The 5,253-nt window shown below is 38.5% G+C and overlaps 1 long non-coding RNA gene across 1 annotated transcript in view; it reads left to right on the top strand.

The window, feature by feature from the left end:
• The window catches only part of LOC115079926, a 138,800-nt gene that overhangs the window by 1,747 nt on the left and 131,800 nt on the right, over positions 1–5,253 (top strand). Inside the window, exons 2-3 of the long non-coding RNA XR_003853448.1 lie at positions 1,719–2,117; positions 4,612–4,677. This is a non-coding gene — a long non-coding RNA (uncharacterized LOC115079926). The remainder of the gene's footprint in view (positions 1–1,718; positions 2,118–4,611; positions 4,678–5,253) is intronic.

The following is a 5,253-nucleotide window of genomic DNA, read 5'->3' as shown; positions in this document are numbered from 1 at the left end:
CTGGGTCACCGGGCCGCTGGGCTGACCCTGCGTCGGGGTGGATGCTGATTGCGCTCAAAGAAGCAGGAGGAAGCTGCCAGGAAAGGAAGTCCTGCTCTTTTTTTTTTCTTATATGGGCTCAGCCCAGGATTTCCTCATGGCAACCTCGCTCCTCAGGCTTAGTTACAGCAATGTGACATGCTTATTTCTCCGTTTCTTATAAATCTGGTCCGGCATCTATTTCGAAACCTTTAAAAACATTTCATTTTCCCACAGCCACATCCTTTCAGTGCATTCCCTTCATGTTCTTATAACTTAACAAAAAGAAACAAAAAGGGTTAATCTATTTGGGTAGCAGGCAGCTGAATGAATGTAATTGTCTGGGTTTTACACTATTATGTGGCCATAAAGCAGGCTGTAGGTTCACTAACAAGGCTGTCATTCATCTCCCAATAAACCCTGCACAGGGGCATTAGAGGCTGTAAACTGACAATTGATTTACTGCCAAGAAAATTATTCTTTATTGATTTATATTGCAACAGAGACGACTGCAAACCTTTTGTGACTCTAATCAAAAAACGAGTGACTGCAAAAGTTAGTGTCATTCTTATTTAGTTAGGTAATTACAATTTGGAAAACTGGTGCAGCAGCTTTTGGTGACATCTACATATTATTCAATTATGAATTTCAGTAATCCATGAATTTAAAATGGAACGCGTTGAGACTGATCATGAATATATATATTTTTTTTATTACATGAGCAATAGCCTGGGTGGAATCAAATGTCAAACCTGTCTTCTATTTTTCATGTGGTGCTGCAAACCTTCATTGATATTAATGGAATCTAGAGGTGTGCCAGGGAGTAACAAATGTCTTTAGTTTTTCATCAGTTCACAAATTTAAGACTGAGACCCTACTGAATAAAAAGTCTTTTACACAAAATCCTTAATTTGAAGACATTAAGGTCAATATCAAACACTACCTAGCATGTGTGCGCACTTGCATTAAAGGGTTTTTGTTTCATTTTGTGCCTATAGGGGAAATGCTTGTTCCATAGGCCCCCTTATTTGACCACTGGAGACCTTAATCTGTCATGTGCTAATTCTGAAGGTTTTTGGGGACAGTATGAAGGGAAGATGAAGGAATAGTACATAAAATCAAATAAAAACGTAACTGAAAAAATGTACCACGTGTCACACTGAGTGAGTCTTACACAGAAACTTGGCAGCCACCAACGAAATGGAAACATTTTTCCGATTCTATGTTTTTCCATCAATAAAATGTATAATAAGCTAAACCAAGTTATTTGTAGCAATTCAGATTGGTTTGAAGCAGTGAATAATTTATGGTGGCATCCATTTTACTTGTTGTTAATTCTCTAACCTCTTCAGTACCTTCTCCTCCCCTACACAGTTTCCGTGTTAGATCAGTCACTGTTGTGTTGATAGACTCAGGTCTCAATGGTGCAGGTTGGGCAAAGTCTTGATAAAGTAAAGAAACAAATGTTTACTAGTGGGAAACCGGGCTGTCTAATGATTAGTGCCTGTCTACTTCCAAGGCTTAAATTTCTACCTCTAATTCTTGCATCTTAGGCTCTGGTATTGAAATATCAAGCAGTCCCTGGGGAGAAAACTAAATCAAGGATGGATTTTATCATAACACCTAGCACATAGTAGGGAAAAAAACCTTTTATTGGAAGTAATCTTTTTGTGTTCTTTTTATCTTTTTTTTCTTCCCAGGTGAACCAGACAAGTTCAGATTTCCAGAACTAGCCAAGAGCCGAAAGAGAGCTTTTTTTATTCTGGGTCGGAACCACGTAACTATTAGCACCCGTCTGTTAACGGGGTTCAGCTCAGCACTGGCAGTTACCACTCACCACCTCTGTGACCTGCCCAGGTTTTCAAACAGACTCCAATGCAGATTTTCTAGCCCACAGTACATTGCCCAGCACGGAGATCAATGCAGTGAGCTGACCCTGAAAGTAAACTCATATAACAAGGCCGCAGCCTCCTCCCTTTGCCAGCAGAGTGACTCCACATATGGGGCATGTTCGGTGGTAAGGTGTGTGGAGGGAATACTTTGAGCAATGAAGAATGTGAGAGCAGGATGGAAGCAATAAAGGACAAGTATTATGTTTGGTAAGAAAGAAGAGAAAACACGATTCTCAAAAAATAAAGGGCTTTGTAAGTTTTTTTTATACACCACAGTAGTATATGATTACTTCTTTTCCATTTTTTTATTTTTTCTTTCAAAAAATGGAAATACTCTGACTTTTAAAACAAAAGCCTTTCTTTCAGCTGACTTGGTAGATAAGCAGATAAGTAATAAAAATGCTACTGCCATACGTTTCCTTGTATGAAAACTTGTAAATCAATTACAAAAGCAATTTCCTTGCACAGTCTCAATTTATTGCGTTTGACCTGGACATTTGATAAGTATTAGGCTGAGCTGAGAGTAAGGGGTAGATTTTATTTCAAGCTTTGCATTCCTGGTATTCGGAAAAGACAGCAGCAGACACCCACTTTGATAGGGTTTGTGCAGCCGATGGGTAGCACCTCGTTAATCACTAGGACACTCATCCAAGTATAATACAGATCAGAGTGGAAAAAAAACCATGTCTCAATGAGAGATGCTAAGGAATGGATTCTATGCAGAATGCAATATGTTCTAGTAGAGAGATCTCTAGTCTGACACCATAAATTAATATTGTAAACACCAGAAAACACATTTGTAAGGTAATCTGAAGCCAGAGATGAATTTCACAGTGCTTGCTGACATATTGTGATGCCCGATGACATCTATTTTGGAAAGTGAAGCAGTTGAGCTTAGGATAAACTGTTTTTGAACAGCTACACTAGGAAAAACAAATATGCAATAAGGGTTCCGAGTAGAATTTGTAATTATTGAGAATAGTTTGCTTCAGGTGTGATTGTCAGTATTAACTCATCTAGGAATGAAAATAATACTTGTTTTCACTTACCAATTTCACATTGTCCCATTGGTTGCTTAAAATGCTTACTGCAGCAAGGAGACACTATCAGCTCCAAATACAATTTCCTGTTGCCTATTCAATTCAATTGTTATGTCTTGATGAGCAAAAAATCAGTCTGAGTAATGTATGCAGTAGCCTTACATACTAAGGGAATCATTTACTATGGTGCAATAAGGTTATATTGCAGGTAAAATAGCCATTAATGTGTGATAAAAGCCATTTATCGTGCACAAATTGGCTACATCGCATGAGCAAGTTCAAACATTGCTAATGGGCATGCAGATAAGCTAATTTCATGCAGATGAAGGTCCCCTTTGACTACTTGTGTTACAATAATGCGGATGAAATACACCTTTTTATTTTGCTTTTAAGTTATTTATGGACAAAATAACGTGTGAAAACGGGCAATATCACACTTTATCAATCTCCCCAGACACACCTACAGAGGCCTGCATTAACAAAATTGTCCTTAATTACAAGGCCAGGTTTCCAGAATCCACAATGGGGCCGATGCAATACAGTGTGCTCAGTTGAGCGCACTATATAACCTGCATTTGGACACGGGTTGTAGAGGCGCTAACTAATCCCCTTATGCAATAAGGGAATTAGTGCCTCTACAATGCGCGTCCAACACGGAGTGAAACTAATAGCGCTCATGACATGCATGTGAATGAGGCTATTAGCTATTCACTCCCAATGCAAAAAAAAAAAAATGTGTGTCTAAGACGCACATTTTTGCGATCAGAAATTAACACCTGAACGGAGCAGGCGTTAATTGCTGAGCACTCCTAAAACTAGTACAGAAAAGGCAAAAAAATGCTTTTCTGTACAGCCTCCTACTTAATATCATTGCCATATTAAGTAGGAGGAACAATCTTTCATACTAATAAAAAAAATTACGAAAAAGCCCCTGCAGTTGGGTGCAGGAAATGGACGCTCAATTGACAAGCATCCGTTTCCTGAATCCCTGGCTGTGTGCCGTTTAGGAAAACAGACGCCAATAAATTTGACGTCTGTTTTCCTAACTGGCGGACGGCCAACGCTCTCGGGCTCCCGTTATCAAGGAGGCGCTAGGGGCACGCTCATTAAAGGAGTGCGCTCAATCTTAACCAGACTCCGTCTTTAGTATAATCATTGATCATATGGTTTCCCAGTTAGTAAATTATTTTTTAGACTTTTTGTTGCAAATAAAAGTACTTATCTTAAAAATAGCTATGTGTACATCTTCTTGATTGCTATGCAGTTATCTTAAAGTTAGTTGGATACGTTTATCCAGCTAACTTTAGGATAGGTGTATGGGCTGACCAGAGTTAGCCAGATAAGGTATCTGGCTAACTCTGACTATCCAGAGATAGCTGGATAATTTTTTCAGCCATTTCAGCTCCTCCCAGTTATGCCCCTGGAATGTCCCTGACTTATCTGGCCAAATATTAGCCGAATAAAAAGTTATCCGGCTAGAATTTAGCTGCATAAGTGCCCAAATATTAATTTAGCTGTATAACGTCTGAGTTATCCAGCTAAATGTTTCCGAATATGGACCTCTTACTGCCTTGCTTAACATTTTGTCTAAAAAATACTTTTTGATAAAAAAAAAAAACAAAAAAAAACAAAACACTGTTTTAATACTTATTTATTTTCAGTTTCAGTATCAGATGATAATTCTCTGGACTTATACAGAATGTGTATGTGGACTCCCTATTCAAACTGTAAGTTATACCTGTATGATTTTGTGTTTCTTCTGATTTATGTGATTGGCTTTGAAGTTCAGTTTATGCATGTTGGCTGTTTTTGGTACGTGCCAGATATAACTGCCAGCAGTTTCTCATTAGGCATGCTAATCACTTATTTGTAGTAAAAAAATTAAATAAATAAATTACATTCCTTCAGCTCTACTACTGAACAAACGATTCCCTGCTCTAATTCTTCTGGGCAAAACTTATTCACAAGGTTCCTTGAGCAAGTTTGATACAGTCTGCAAGGTTTTACAGGACATCATGCCAAAACTGTTTAAATGAAACGATGAGCGCTAATTTGCTGAGACCAGCTTATCGTGCCTGTTTCAGGTAGCAATGTCATTTTCCTGTAGTGGTCAGAGATGCATAACTTGCAGTCTTAAGCATGGTGCTGGCATCTGAACATTATTTTTGTTTGCTTTAGGATAAATAGTCTTGGGCCTTGTGTTATGGCCTGAGAGGAAGAGCATGCTGGGGCAAGGTATTAGCCTTGAAATAGCAGAAGCTCTTTGTGAATCTTATTCATGAGCGATCATTAGAAAGAAAGAG

This window comes from Rhinatrema bivittatum, chromosome 18 (genome assembly GCF_901001135.1).
Source record: "Rhinatrema bivittatum chromosome 18, aRhiBiv1.1, whole genome shotgun sequence".
Lineage (NCBI taxonomy): Eukaryota > Metazoa > Chordata > Amphibia > Gymnophiona > Rhinatrematidae > Rhinatrema > Rhinatrema bivittatum.
The sequence above is the reverse complement of the archived record's forward strand: the minus strand, read 5'-3'. Positions and strand labels throughout refer to the sequence as shown.